The sequence below is a fragment of the Fukomys damarensis genome, unplaced genomic scaffold (genome assembly GCF_012274545.1).
Source record: "Fukomys damarensis isolate Sample0158 unplaced genomic scaffold, DMR_v1.0_HiC HiC_scaffold_31, whole genome shotgun sequence".
Classification (NCBI taxonomy): Eukaryota; Metazoa; Chordata; class Mammalia; order Rodentia; family Bathyergidae; genus Fukomys; species Fukomys damarensis.
The window spans coordinates 2,620,788-2,637,518 of NW_022900943.1; the positions used below are offsets into that span (position 1 = coordinate 2,620,788).

General features: G+C 38.7%; 1 non-coding gene across 1 annotated transcript; it reads right to left on the reverse strand.

Annotated features, from left to right (window-relative positions):
* Nucleotides 1-13,630: 13,630 nt before the first annotated feature.
* LOC117283868 lies at nt 13,631-13,772 on the reverse strand. Its single transcript, XR_004514903.1, has one exon. It is a non-coding gene; the product is annotated as a U4 spliceosomal RNA (small nuclear RNA).
* Between the last annotated feature and the right edge of the window lie 2,959 nt (nt 13,773-16,731).

Consider the following 16,731-nt stretch of genomic DNA (forward strand, 5'->3'; position numbering starts at 1 on the left):
ACAAAATACTGCTGTTATGTAACAGCATCTCTGACTGTGGATTTCCACTCAGAGAGGGGTTTTCAGCCTCGTGCATGTGAGGAAATGCTTCTGCCACAGGAGTAAAAGATGAATTCTGGCACTAATATTATTAAACTCTGTATTGTGATCCTGGAAATTACAAAACTCTTACACATAGGGTCAAACAATTTAAAACCAATGGATTAGGAACCGTCTTGCTCAAGGACTATGAAAGAAGATCAGACATATCATAAACATATATGGAGATCAATCCTATCTCTGATCACAAGAGCTACACACAGATATTGAATTTGGTCTCTCTGGACCCTTAGGATAGGCATGGAATGACACAGGTATGTGAGAAAGATTAGGTATGGGTAAATTAAAAAATAGAAGAATAAAATATGAAGTAAAGAAGGACTATTCCCAAAGTAGCTAAACAAAGGTACATAAAAAAATAAATCTCACTTCATGAAACCTATGACCTATTCTTGTTAGTCAATACAGTAAGTTTTAATGTGAGAATTGCCAAATCCTTGTGAAATTTCCCCCTTTTAGAAAGTGGCCCCGTCGATATGCAGCCTATTTGATTACATAGGGATAGGACCCAGAACCACTTTTTTTAAAACAAAACATTTATCAGTAGATGTTAGACATACATAATGAAAACATTGTAGGGAATCTGCACCTGTATATGATATATCCTGCAAATTTAGACCATTTTTCCTACTGGCTAGAACTTCATCCAAAACAAACAAACAAGCAAAAAATCACATATACAGATGTTGCTCCTTGCTCGCTACTCTAATAATGCTCTTTTGGAAATAACTACCATTTTTAATGCCGAGAAGAGACTTTCTTTTCATTTGTCTACACTCTGTCAGTTTTACCAGAGGTAACTGTGGCCCGGTTCTAATTTAAAAGCAGCCAGACGGGGACCCTAAGCACATGCGGTCCATACCACGTTCACAGGAGTGCACCCTACTGGGCCTGTTCTTCACGCCACGATAAAAGTGAGCTGAGCAGAGCTGAAACTTTTCCCAAAAACCCACGGCCCCTGAGCTCCCAGGGGAACTGCTGTGTGAGGGCAAACAGAACTCTGGGTGAAGCTTTACAGACGATAGGTTTTCACGTCCTAAGATGTTTTCTCTGCATTCGTGGAGCGTCTGCTGATGCGAAACAGCGTGAGCCCCGCACCCGCCCAGCTGCCCAGCTCCCAAGTGTCCACTCACACCCAGCGGCCCTCTCCCCGCCGAGCTGCTTCCGCTCAGAAGCTGGGAGAACCAGGCGAGGGGCAAGGGGTCAGGGAGACGCTTGACTTTCCGCGGTGAGATCCCACTTAGCCACAGGAATAAGCAAGGACCTCCTGAGCAGTCCAGCACAGCGCTCACCTACAGAGCAGCCCACCCTGCAGGGCGTGAGCGCCCAACCTTGCCAAGGTGCCCAGCTTGGGGCACAGGGCCAGCGTTTTCCCTCCGCGCTCCTGGGAGGACCAAGTGACTAATTTGTCAGGGTGCCTTTCCCAGAGGAAAAATGGTTGTGCAGGGTAACGTCACCGACTCAAGCAGAACTGTGTGTATGTGTACCTTCCAACAAGCTGCACCTTCCCCGTCCTCCCCATGGGAAGTGCCCGGGGCCTTTCTGCATCCAGCCTGGTGGATAAGGTCTGCACGCGACTCTCCGCCAGGCCAGTTTGCCTCTTGTTGCTGTGCGATTTCTCCACTACAGTAATATTCTTTTAAGTACTTTTTTTTTTCCTCCAGGCCAGGACACTCCAGAAATTAAGATGATTGTATCTTATAAAATAAGATACTTAAAAATACATGCATATTATTTGTTGTTGTAAAAAAGGTGATTTTAGTTTTCCAACATTAAGTTAAAAATAATATGCACAGCTTTAAAGGCTGTGGAGACAGGAGCTGGTCATTGGTTGGGTGAGGGTCTGAGAAGCCCCAGATTCTGGGTTTTCCTCTTCTTTCTGGGCCACTCACAAATCCTGATCGTCTGCAGTGATCGAGTTACAGATAGCTCAGTGTTCACAGATTACAGACACAGAAAATTAGAGCTAGAAAGGAACACAGAGAGCATGTGTCTACTTGCTTCACAGATGACATAACCAGGATCTTGGAGTTTAAGTGTCTCGCACAGATTCATAGAGCTAATGAGAGGTAAAGAACAGGACTGCATTTTTGACAATTAGAGCTTGCTTCTCTTTTCACGCTTCCCTATGGGCTACTTGTAGAGTTATTCATTAATTAAAAGATACAACCTTGACCTAGTACCTAAACATAATTTATAGGGGCACAGTTACTGAGCAAGCCCTGACTCAGCCCAAACTCAGTTTGTCTCACTTTTCTCCTGTTCATCCTAAGTTGGAAGCGTTATGTAATAACATGACCAACAGCCATAGGGAGAATAAAGAAAGCACAGGACACAAGAGATTGGGACATGAAACGTTTCAGCTCCTAGAGGTAGCTTCATCCCGGGTACACGGCCCCCTGCAGGTTACAGGAATCACAGGAAGGGGCTGGCAGTTCAGATAAGAAGCAATGGGCAATAACGGAGACTCTCGTGTCCCCAGCACTAAGCTCTGTGGAATCAGATCCAAGGCTTTGGGATTAGGACACAGCTGCACATCCTCAAATCCACCCTTCCATTTGGGTGAAAGGCTATTAGTGGAAGGGGAATTTAGAGTTATGGAGAAAGAGAGCAGATGGACAGTCACAACATAGTTAATGGTAGGTACATCACACACGGATTGCCGAAAGTATGGAGCTGGAAATGAGGAGCTTTGGCCCATGACTCTATCAAGATCTGTGTGCCTTGGGAGAGTGAACAAATCCTTCCAGGCCTTAGTTTCCAAAAAATGAAGAGATTAAACAATTAGTTTCTACCAACACATGCTAAACATTCGTTTCATCGGCTGTTTGTATTTATTATATATATTTCCTTACGCACATGTAAGAGAGAAACACTGAGTTATACTACGTCAAACTGGTTTGGGCCCTGGAGCTTTCCCAGTGTCGATGTGCACACATAGACCTCCGAGATGAGATGAGGGCTTGGTGTGCAGAGGGCGTTCTTACCGACAGGTGATGGCCGACGGGACAAGCGTCCACCAGCACGTGTGTTGGAACACGGCCGTAGGCAACAGGTAAGGCCCCTTCTGGCCCATAAATTCTTAAACTTGATACCATGATTGCAGTCTCTAAATTGTTTGTGTAAGTACTGTTATAAACTTATAATGGAGATACTTCCTAGATACTACACCTAAAATATATCATCCTCACACTTTAAATTGTTGTTCAAGTAAAGAACACAATCCTACAATCCTGCTGGCCATAGGAACTTTAGATGGCTTCATACCTATTTTTCAGAAATTTCATAGTGATGGCAAGAGAAAAACTGAGGTCTGTTCTCTTAGATTATTCCTTAAACTGCATCAACATTCTCAACATCACAAAAGTCCTCCAAAAATCATCTCTTGAGAGAAGGTAGTTATAAGTATTATATCCAACCCTGATTTTACAAATACATTTAACGTGTAATGAGCTTTAAAAGTCATATATTTTATTGCAAATTGTCCCTAAAATCACCAGTTAACCCAGTCGCAACCATTTAAAATATTTACAATGAAAAGCCCAGATGTCTTTAATTTTCAATGTAAAAAAGTGTTTTCCTGACCTTTCACAATCTATTTTGTTGCATATCATTAAAGATTTCTTTATCCTGGAAAATTTGGCATCTCTGCTCACGTGAAATGCCCAGGAGTACCCTGAAATCACTTCCCCCTAAGCAGTCTGCTTTTCAGACATCAGATTCAGAAGTGACACTGTGTGGACAGGCACAGGATGGGGAGCAGTACTGAGAGTCAAGGGTATCCACTCAAAATTCAGCAACAATTGCCAGCTGCATCATAACCAAGTCCAAAGGCTTCATAATAGGACTCTTCATCTCTGGACTTTCTCCTGGCTAACCTCCACATAGAGTCACTTCCCAGCTCTGATCTCGCAAATACATCACCTGAAAGCCTTTAAATGATGGCTCCACACACATAGTTACATGCAGATTCCTCTTCCTGTTCGTACACCCTTGATAACCTATGTATTCTGCCCAGGCCAATCCCTGCACGTCCCTTACACAAATCCATCCTCACCAAGCTCATCCATCTTACTGTCTGAGCATGCCTTGTGCTGTCTTCTTTGGTGCCTTTTTTCAAGCCAGCCCCTCCTGTTAGGTAGCTTGCTCTGTTCTTTATTCCTGACTCCTATATCCTGCTGGTCAAAATCAGATCCATCTTTCAAAACATTGAATTTTGACCCTTTCATGGAACTTTCTTATCCTTCACACAGAGGTGATGACTAGCTGTTCCCCTGCTGAACACACTTTTGAAGTATTTACAATCTGACATGTGTGTATAATGCACACACATGAAAAATGCCATGTGTTTACCTTAGACACTGGAAAAATAGTATTTTCAAATATAAATGAAAGTTCAAACTATATCAAATCACTTTAAACTATAGATAAAGACAAAGTAATGGCAGGTAAAACACTGAGTATAAACTACAAGTAAAACTAAATAAATGAAAACACAAATACCTTTAAGAAATCTGAATGGTGAAAAGATCAACTAATGTTAGAAGACAGCAAGATGCATTCATAAAGATTTAAAGTAGAATCTTTTAAGGAATTTCTCTAGCAATATATATATATATATATATACACACACACCCAAATGTGCTCAATGAATAATAGAAGAGAAGTAAAAACAAAGACAAGGAACCCCATCATCTGATCTAGTCAGGAGAGAGTCTGCGAAGGTGACAATGAAAGGTCATTTAGTTCCTAGGTCCCCCTTTCTTTTTCAGCTGTTCCTCAATCAGACCTTTTTACTTCACCTTAGTCAATTTGTTCACTCCCACCTTGAGTAATTTTCCACCTTGCCTCGTCTTTGTCATCTTTTAGATTTCTGTTCTTGATTTCCCATGCAGTTCAGAGTGGTTCTCCTTCCCAGTTCCTATGCTAGAGTAAAATGTGAGCCCTGAAAGGGGCACTATGAGCCGATGCTCTGATGGGAATATTAGCTAAAGGCGGATTACCTTCCACTTTCTCAAGAACCATAGTCCATATTCCATGCATTTATTGGTATTTGAATTAAATTAAAATCTATTTTTTATAAAAATACCATGTGGGACTTCTGAAAAATAGTGGAAACTCTAGGGGTCCTATAGAGTAAATGCTCTAGAGAGAAAAGTTAAAAAAAAATCCAGCCAACATACACAACAAAATTTGATGGGAGGGTGTTCCCATGAATGCTCACTTGTAAGCAGGTAAAGAAAATAAGCCAGCAACAATTAAAAACTAGCACTCTACAACATACTTGTGTTTTTGTGGGGAGTAGCAGAGGGAAAGAATAATCCATTTGAAATTCATAAAAAGAATTCCCAAGTATCCAAGGAGTATATACAGGACAACATTGCAGGCCAACCTCAGAACAGAACTTGAAGCTGAACAGGGTTGGGTCAGTCCAGTAACAGGTGAACAGGTCCCACGGGAAGGTCCGAGAGTGGAATCATTAAAACTAAGCAGCCAGGACCCCTGCCAGGCCCCACATTGGAAAGAAACTAATGGGAGTAGAATAAAAATAGAGCAGGTAAAGGCAAACAAAGACGAAGGAAAGAGTATCCAGAAAAAAGTAAAGAGGGTACACAGAGGGGGAAACTTTAGAAAGCAAGCTGCTGCAAAAAAAGACAGAGCTTGAACTGAGAAAAAATGATTCTACACAAAAATGACTAACAAAATATGAGGTTAACACCCATGAAAAGGTACTAAAAACAAAAAAGGAGAAAGAGCTAAATGATATCCCTATAGACAAAAAACAATGCTAGAAAAACATAACCATAGAACAGCTCAAAACTGTAACAATCTATAAAAAAACAGGCTAAAAGATATGAACAATACATGATGCAATACAGAAGGATAATATATCAGAATTAGAAAATTTCAGAAATGAAGGGATTGTACACAGAAAGGAATTATAAATACAAGAAAAGTTATATCCAAAATGAAACTAATTTAAAGCGAACACACACATGTGATTACAAAAGATGATTCCTTGATACAAGTGGAAGGTAAAAAGGAGATGATGTTAAAAATGAAAAGGAATGAAGAAATAGAGAAAAGTGACTTACTGAAAATAGGCAAAGAAAATGCATTATGCAGGCAATGAGTCATTAAATGAAACAAGAAGAAGAAAAATGTTACAACACTCTAAAAACTTTTCTGAACTTAAAGAAAAAAATAGATGAACACAACCTGTAACTGAGAATATCAACCTCCAAATATATTCTAATAAAATAACTAGCCTCCACATAAAAAGTCCTTCAGCATCAACCCCAAGATAGCCAGTAACGTACACAAGTAAGATTATTAGATTATCATCAGATTTTTTTTTCAAGAACAGATTATTTCAGGGGCTGGGGATTTAGCTCAGTGGTTCCACTGCCTGCCTCACAAGCACAAAGACCTGAGTTTGATTCCTGGTATACCCCCCCCCAAAAGGACGGATTATTCCATCAGAAAACAGAGTGACATACTTAAATACTGAAGGAAGAAACTGTGAGCAAAATGGGGACATTCACTACAAAGGAGACACACACACGCACGTGTACACACACACACAAGTGTAAAAATACACAAACATTGTTGCCCTCATACAAGACTCATGACATAGACTTTGGATTTAGATATGTTAGAATAAACATATTTACAGTGGTCCTCTCACCCTAAATGACAAAACAGAGCAAAATATATAAGGCAACTATCTTCAAACATTAACACACAGTGGCAAACTCACAAAGTGAGCCTCAGATTTGACCTGGATTTTTGGATAGGGACTTTCTCAAGTCACTACTGTGGGTTAGGCAGCTGAAGACTCAGGTGACTACAGTGGTCCTGCTGAGGTCAATATGCAGGGACCAGGGTTTGCAACCTGGCTGAAATCCCCACAGTCAGATACGAGAGAGAAGGAGAGGCACAAAGAAGGTGCCCGGATAGGGGAGCAGAAAAGTACACCCACAGAATTCTTGGTTAAGGGCTAGTCTGTGCATGTACAAAGAGAAATTTCTTTGTATAATGTTAGTGTCTTGGACCAAAATCAAGGATAACAGCAGAAGTGGTGGTCAGACTTTGCACATATTGTGTTGTTAAAGCCAGTAGGATCTGCTTTAGGATTAAGTGGGGGAAGAAGCAGAACATGAAAGAAAGAGAAAAAAATCAAGGTGTAAGAGCAAACCCTTACCAATTTTAAGAATCAGTATAATTGACTCTTCAGTAAAAATGTAAATATGTCCAAATTATAAGTGTTAATTTTACCTTCTTGAGAAATGTTGAGGTCACGTGCCCTTTGTATACTGTCTTTTTCTATTCTTTTCCTCAGTAGTTTATCCTAAATTAAATGACAATATGATTCTTCAAAAAAATATATACATACAAAGACACACCAAATGCCGAGGCTTAAAATGAGTGCTAATGCCTTCATGGATCACTGCAGAATTAAATGAGAAATCAATAAAAGTAAGAGTCTAGTTGCCCAAATGTGTAAAAATTAATACATGTCTTCAATGGGTTGAAGGATTCACAAGGGAAAATTCAAATACATTTTTAACAGAGGAAAATGAAAAAGGCTCAGAACATACTAAATACAAATAAAGAAGTGATTAGGGAAAATAATATTGCTTTAAATACTGAGGTCAAAAAGAGAGGAGGTATAAAATTGGTGACAACCATATTCCTTTTTAAAATTTCTATCTTAAAATGTTAGAAAGGAAATTTGAAGAGTAAATGAATACCAAAGTGAGAAGGAAAAAAATAATAAAGAGTAGAACTCACTGTGGGCTGGGGGTGTAGCTCAGTGTTGGAGTATTTTCCTAGGACAGTGGGGCCCCGCTTCAATCCCCAGTAAGCCCCACCATGCACACACATGCAAACTCACACACACATTCACACACACACACACACACACACACAAAGTAACACTCAGTGAAGTGGAAAACAATGGAGAGATTTAACAAAACCAAAAATAGATTATTTGAAATATTAACAAAATTAATGATCTCTAAATTAATGAACAATTAACCAAGTGAAAAGTGAGAAAAAAAGCACAAAACACATAAAAAAAAGCCAATAGGCCTCTGCCTACTAAAGGAATCAAATTCACAATCAAAGAGCTTCCAGAAAAAAGAGCCTCTAGGTTCAGATAATTTTACCAGTGAATTTCATTAAATGTTAATGAAGTTTTATGTAATGTCTTCCAAAATATAGAGAAGGAAAGGATGCATCCCAACTCTTTTGTAATGATAGTGCACCCTCATACTAAAATTTAAGACTTGAATAAAGTGAAATTTACAGCCAGGCATGGTGGCGCACACCTGTAATCCCAGCACTCAGGAGACTGAGGCAGGAGGATCGCTGTGAGTTCGAGACCAGCCTGGGCTACATAGTGAGTTCCAGGTCAGTCTCAACTACATCATGTCTCAGAAAACAAAAACAAACAAAAAATTTACATACCAATACCTCTTATAACGTTAATGCAAAAATACTCAAGTAGAACATACCTATATCTAAAATGGAGAATGTATTCTGGCCAAATGGAATGTGTCTCAATAATACATATAACAAATTAATTAAAAATTGAAATAATTCACTATATTCTCAGAATGCAAAAGAATATCCTCAACAATCATGGGGAGAAATGTAACAAAATTCTACATTCGTTTCTGAAAAGATAGCTCAGTAACTTAAGATGAAATGGAAAATTCTTCACCTTGATCAATGTATAAAAATAGCCACAAAAAAGCAAAGCAAAATAAAATATACCCTGCAACTTATACCTGATGAAATACTGTTTTGCTCTAAAATCAGGAACAAGACAACACTACCTAGTCCACTGGAGTCCACTAGAGAGTCTAACTGGTATATTAGGGCAAAACTCAGAAATAAAAGGCTTATAAGAAAAACAAATTATTATAGAGTCACTGTTCACAGATGACTTCAGTATCTGTGTGAATTCCTCAGTACTGAGGAATTAACAACAATACAATATTAATGAGTTAACTCAGCAAGATTGCATGATACAAAGTCATTGGATCTAAAATACCAGACAAAAGACGTGTTCTAAAGTGGAGCTTCTGTGTGGTGACTGGCTTGGGCTCTCACATCGTTAGTGCATTGATTGATTGATTGATTACAATCCGATGACACTACCAGGAGGCAATAAAAACCTAGGGGGGAATCTAGTTGAAGACAGCGGGTCACAGGGATGACCTGGGGGCCACACCTTGTCCCAGCCCCTCCTCTCTGACTCTGTCTCAGCTCCCTTGATGCCAGGAGGTGAGCACCTTCCCGGACCACACCCTCTGACAGGATGTTCCTGCCTTGCCACAGATCCAAAGCCCTGGAGGCAGCTGACTCTGGAATGAAGCCTCTGAAACAAGGAGCCAGAATAAACACTGCTCCTTGAGGTCACTTTCTCAGGTATTCTGTCACAGAAACAACAAGGTGACCAAAGCACAGGTCAGTACTTACAAGTCAATTGCACCTTTCTAGAGTAGTAACAATATTTGAAAAATGCAACTTATAAAACAATACCACTTTTACAAGATCACCAAAAAAATCTAGAATAAAAATTTTAAAAGATTACAAATTCTCTATACTGAAAACTATAAAACAATGCTACAAGAAAGTAAGATCTGAAGATATATCCTATTCTTGAATTGGAAGATCCAAATTGGTAGGATTTCCTTTCCCTCTAAATTGTTATATTGAGAACAAATCCCAATTATTATCTCAATAAAACTGTTACATTAATTGAAAAACTGATTCTAAACATCATATGGGAATGCACAGGACCTAAAACAGCCAAAGTGATCTTGAAAAGAGAACAAAGGTGGAGGACTAATATTGCCTGTTTTCAAAACTCACTATAAAATTCTATTAATTAGGTCAACGTACTATTAGAACACAGATAAACATATAGATGAACAGAATAAAACAGATTCCCCAAAACACCCATTCAATTACTTTTTTGGGAAGGGGAGGGTACCAGGGATCGAACTCAGGTCCTTGTGCTTGCAAGTCAGGTGGCAGAACCACTGTGCTAAATCCCTGGCCCCATTCAATTACTTTTTGACAAAGGCATTGATTTAATTTAATGTGGAGTGGGGTGAGGTGTATTTTCAATAATTGGTGCTATAAAAACTGTATTTGAACCTGGAGAAAAAAATAAACCTTGACCTTACCAGACACAGAGATAGATAGATAGATAGATAGATAGATAGAGTAATTAAAAATTTATCACAGATCTATTTCTAAAAGCTAAAGCTATTAATTCTGGGAAAAACACTAGAGAAAATATTAACCACCTTGGCAGTATGCGAACATTTCTCAGCACACAACATTACACTAAGTATAAAAGAAAGAAAAACTGGACAAATGTATTTGATGAACAACTGCATCAATAATATGGAAATAATTCTTAATAAGATAAAGATTAAAATTTAAAAATTGGTAAAAGATCTACAATCTAAGATATATGAATGGCAAACTCTCCTGCAAAAATGCTCAAAACACTGATCAGGAAAATGCCAGCCCAAACTGTAATGAGATAACCATCCCATACCCATTAGATGGAAAAGAACCCCATTTAAAATTGAAGATAATTTCTTGTAAGCATTTAAAAAATGCATAGGGCCGGGGATTTAGCTCAGTGGTTCGGTGGCCTGCCTTGCAAGTACAAGGACCCGAGTTCAATCCCTGGTACCAAAAATAAATAAATAAATAAAAATAAAATAAAATAAATAAAAAATGCATAAAATTCTTATATCACAGTGAGTCACAATTAATAGATAAATAATAATGGTAATTATACAAAGGTGCCTCGGTTCACAAACTTAATTCCTTGCACAATTCTGGTCACAAACCAAACTGGAGAGAACTGAATCAAATTTCCCCATTAGGCGAACACTGAACCTAACCATTAAATTTAATTCTCATCCATTTCAGTTTGTGACCAGAATGGTGAAAAGAATCAAGTTTGTGAACTAAGGTACCAGTATGATTTATGAGAGTCCATTTTCTACCTTCTGAAACATCCTGTGGATAGGTTGCCCAATCAAAATTAACTTCTTGATGATTTTCCAGCCTCTGACAAAGAAGAGAAAGCATCAACTCCCAAGCGTGGAATTCCACCTGAGACCCTCTCCTGCCTTTCCATGCTTGCTGAATATTTTCCTTACTCGCCTTTACCAATAGTACTAGTTTGTTTGTATATGTACTTCTATTTTTCTTATATCCTCTTTGCCCATGGGCCTGAGGAACAGAAACTTGAAAAATGGTGATAAGTCTATTATAAATTTCATAAACCTAAAAGAATAATTGAACCTGATTAATGTTTAGGACTATTTCCAGTGCTGCCTTATACCAGCTTAACTGAAACACTTGTTAACCTCTAATTACTGGAGAAAAGGTACACAGCATAAACTTCACACAAAACTGCATTTCATCTAAAAACCAAACTTAGATGTCTGGTGGTCCAGCAACCACAGGCCAACTGAATGAGGCAACAGAAGACAACACAAGGGGTAAAGGACGTGAAGGACATTTCCCTGTTTGTTTAAATCCCTTTGTTTCAGAAGTCCTTCGGCATCATTCCTTCACTGTCTGTATTCTGAACGGTATCACGGCTTCCCGCATCTGTGAAGAATCATGAGTTTCACACAGAAATGTGTGTCCTGAATTTGTCTGTGCCTACGAATGTGGCTCCATTATGAACGGTCGCCAGCTGCCAACCTCAGTATTATCACCATGAGGGCACCGTAAACCTTGTCCCATTGGTCAATTTTAAAAAATGGCACAGCTGCAAAACAATGTCAGTTATGATCCGGCTCTAATTTTCCCTGTCAACAGCCTTGTTCAGCCTCCCAGATATTCCTACTCGGTGCCAAGTTCATTTGTAAGCGAAATCTGCCTTTTGAAAATCACCATATGAATATGTCAACAGGTCATGAAATATTTTCATTACAAATCTTAAAGAAAAACTTAGCTCTACAGAAACAGTTTGGAAAATGTCTATTTCATTAAGTACAAGTGTGAAACCTAGATGGAAAACATTTACTTTGGCAACTTTCTCTTCTGCTGGTGGCCCCAGCAGAAGATGGACTACCTTTGTGGGAGGTGAAACTGGTGGATTCCAGAGCAAATGGAAAATTTCTTACCAGGACCCCTTCGGATAGTGAGCGCTGGGGAAAGGCTGGGACAATTCAGCGTTAACCCTGGCTGGTGTAAGCTCCATGCAAACCCTCTTGCGCCATTAGTGATTTCTCAGTTATCAACCTCAAGCAAAACGAGGCTGTGAATGGATGAAAGGCAAAAGATGGTTCCCTAGGTTAGTGAGGTTTGATATGGGTCAAATGCACCCATGTGCATTCACGTTTCGCCTCTAGCGTTCTAGTGCAGTTTTCTTCCCCAGGAAGACTCGCCGCTTTGCTCTACCTGACAAGGTCCCTACAAACACTGCTTCCCCAGCGAGGTCTCCTTCACCTCCTGAGAGAACTTGCATCCTGTCTCACAGACCCGGGCACCGCCGTGTCCTGTCAAACTGTCTGTTCACTCACCGGCCTTCGCGAACTGTCCCGAGACATCCCGGGTAAAATGCCTCATTCATCCGGTTCCCAGCGCCACAAGCCTCAGTGCAAAATGTAAATGCAAATACAACTTCAAAACGACTGGGGAAGAAGCGTCACCGAAGTATCAGCAGAGGTACAAAACATCAATTTGGGATTAAAAATGACTCAGCCCATTCCCAAAGAATCCACTCAGGAGAGTTCACAGGATTCTGTAAATAAAAAGCTGTCTAGACCTTTGTGAGTGTTTATGTCCTCTCTAGCATCTATGACTCCGCTCAGACCACCCAGGCAGATTGATTATTTCTCATTTTAGGCACAAGTGCTGCTATTAGACAGATGGACTGTTCTTTAAGAACTATTGTTTAATTATTTTCAGTATATCTGTTTTCCTCACTAGTACTAAGCCGATGCAGCCTCCAGGGCTTTGCAACTGGCTGTGCAAACCTATTCACTAAGTCAATTACCTCTAGTATTTTGATATAATAATGCAAAGCTGACAGACACAGGATGTGAACAAAAGAGTTTTTAACAAGCATTTAAGCTGAACATGATGGTGTTAATAAATATTAAAACACCATAAGAATTTCTTAACTCTATTCTACCACCTTCAACTTCTATAGGTTGTTTTAATTTTTTACTTTATAATGATGAGAGTATCTAACATGACTTCTATCCTTCTAAAAGATTTTTAAGTGTGCTATGTAGCATTATTAACTAGAGGCAAAATATGTAGCAGAAGTCTAGAATTTATGAAGTTACAAAAGTGAGATATTTAGTCATTAACAACTCCACATTATTCCCTTGAGCCCCTTACAACCACCATTCTACACACTGCTACTGAATATTTCATACTTCAGATAAGTGAAATGATGCGATATTGGTCTTTCTGTGATTGGCGTATTTCACAGCACTCGCCCATATTGCTGTACACTGCAGGACTTCCTTCTTTTTCCAGAGTGAATAATATTTTATTGTTGGCATACATCGCATTTCATCCATTCATCTACCAGTGGAAAAGCTTTCAATTAGCAATAATCGTGCCTCGGATAAACCTTATTGGCTACGATACTGTCACTGTGCAAAGCTATCAGTGGATATTTAGGCTATTTCTAACCCTTAGATATGGTGAGTAGTGCCATAATAAGTGTAGGAACGCTAATGTCTTTGATAACCATATTTAATCTATTAGGTAAATAGCTGGAAGTTGGAATGCTGACTTACAGGGTTGTTCTGTTTAACATTGTTCAGAATTCCCATTTTGTTTTTCACAGTGGCTATACCATTTTGTACTTTCACCAGCAATGTAAATGGTTCCAATTTCTCTGCATCTTTGCCAACACTGGTTATATTTTATTTTGATAATACTCACCCTAATATATGTGAGGCGGCTTCATTATTGTTTGATTTGCCTTTCCCTGATGATTAGTGATACTGAGCATTTTTACAGATACCTGCTGGTCCTTGGTATGACTTCCTAAAATGTCTGTTCCAGTCTTTAGCCCATCTTAGTTCTTTAACTCACTCTTCTTGGCCCATCTTTAAGCTGCTCTTAAATTAGGAGTTGAACACCTTATCAGATACTGACTTTACAAGTATTTCCTCCTGTTTCTTAGGCTGCATTTTTCTCTTATTTGTTCCTTTTGCTGTGCAGAAGTCTTTAATTTGGTATAGTCTAACAATTTATTTTTGCTTTTATTACATGTACTTTGGTGTCATATCCATGAAATCATCACCACAACTAATGTCATGAAGATTTCCCCTTATGTTTTCTTCTAGTTTTACATAAGTCTCAGGGCTTATGCCTAAGTTTTTAATCCATTTAGAGTTTGTGCTTATGTCTAGTATAAGACAGAGTTACAATTTCAACCTTTTGCATGTGGATATGCCTTTTTTCTAGCACTACTGTTGAAGAGATCAGACTCCTTGTCAAAGATCAAACGACCATATACGTGGGGACATATATCTGGGCTCTTTTCCTATTCCACTGGTCTATATGTTTGTTTTTATGCCTGTACATAGGGTTTCAATGATTGTATCATCATCATTATTTTGTTACAGTAATACCAGAAATATATTTTGAAACAGGGACGAGTGATGCCTTCAGAGTCACACTTGTTTCATCTGAGTAAAAGACTCCAAAGATGCAAATATTTATGGACTGCTGTACAATAGAAGGAAGCCCTCTGAGGTGACCAGCTGCTTTCTGTCCCATCCAGAAGCACAAATAACCAGTTAACACCGTGTGTGAATTCGGCAACTTCTCAAGGCAAAAGGCCCAAAACTTCAGTAGTTACAATCCTGATGCACATTTCTTGCCCAGTTTTATTTAAAAGTGAAATTTATCGTATTATGTCTTCTTACAGGAAAATTAGAAAATGTCCAGAAAATTGCTAAAATGTCCATCAGCTCATCTGTCCCCAAACAACCTGTACTGCATTGCTATACAACTTTCTACATCCTAACTCAAACACATTTTCCAGTAGAAAACTTTATCTGCTATTATAAAATACAAGTGCAAAACTATATAGCCACAAAGCTCTAGATCTACTAAGAAGAAAGGATGTCTCACGAAGATACTTTGGTTTTAATTTATGAGAATTCAGGCTGACTTCTAGATTATTCTGCTTTCAATGACCCAGAAGAATCCTCTTTAAAAATCATTGAAGCCCATAAATATTTCCGATCAATTTAAAAATTATCCATCTACAAAATTTAATTGCCTTAAAAATGGAAAATCTGATTTTCCTCTATACATGTATTCATTCCTAAATAAATTCCATTAAAAATTTCCAGAAGATGGTGCTTTGAGAGGAAATTAAGCATAAAATATTTTGGGCTGAAGGCATTTTCAAAACAATGTTCAGGGAGGCTGTGAAGACAAGATCATGACTGAAATTAACAAGAAAAACAAAAGCAAAAAGTATTAATCCAAAAAAGTGACTTTCTAACCCAAATCAAATGAAACAAGAATTAAATATCTAATAACAAAACTAACCTGCCTCATGAGAATTTTGATTAAGAGATGGCTTTACAAAGACTGATTTGAGTAAAGAGTTATAGAGCAGGCCATTGATTTAGTTTTCTTAAAATTGCAAGCAACCAGCCATTATAGTCATAAAAATCTTGAGTCTTGGGCTGGAGTTTGGCTCAGTGGTTCCACCACCTGCCTTGCAAGTGCAAGGACCTGAGTTCAATCCCCGGTACCCAAAAAAACAAAACAAAACAAAAAAAACCTCGAGTTTTAAATAAGGAAAACATAAAAAGACTGGAAAATATTCCTGTGTTCAACACACTTGAAATCAGATTTAAAAAGATAAAATCGATACATATGAAAAACTAGAACAGAACTTGCTCATCCCTTAAGGGTCAGTGCCAAACTTTTTACAGAAGGTGTCACAAGCAGCAGTTTAATCAACAGTAACAATCTTGCTATATAAAATCATTGAAGTGTATTTAAATCATTTATCCAAAGCAACCCAGTGACCAATGACTTAAAGATGTGTTTTAATATGCTATTGTATCAGAACGTACAGTATAATTTTTTACTTTACTGCTCAATAATGATTTATTTTTACAGCTATACATAAGAAGGAAGAAAAATTTAGTTATCGAAGTCTTGAAATTCAAGAGGCAGAGAGAGGGAGGTTCTAATCTAACTGTTGAGATCTAGGTTTATGGACAGGTCTTCAACCGATTTCAGCTGCTTATTTTGCTTCTGTATTCAAATAAACTTCTTTCTGCCAACCACAGAAACAGAAGTGAAGTCACTGGTCATTCTGTTTTATGTATGAAAATTCTCTATTAATGTTTATGAATATTCTCCAAACTTCAAATGCAGCTGGTAGGACTGCGGCACGCGTGGCCCCGGTGCGGCTGTCCCTGTCCTTTGGCTTCATCTCATGCCTGCGTCTGTCTGTGACCGGCCTCTGTCCACTCAGGGCTCCCTGGGGACCAAGAAGCACTGCGAAGTAAATCTGCCCCAAAGCCCATTTCTGTTTCTGTCACACCTCCCTCCCTCTCTGTACAGGGCCACCCTTACCCACCC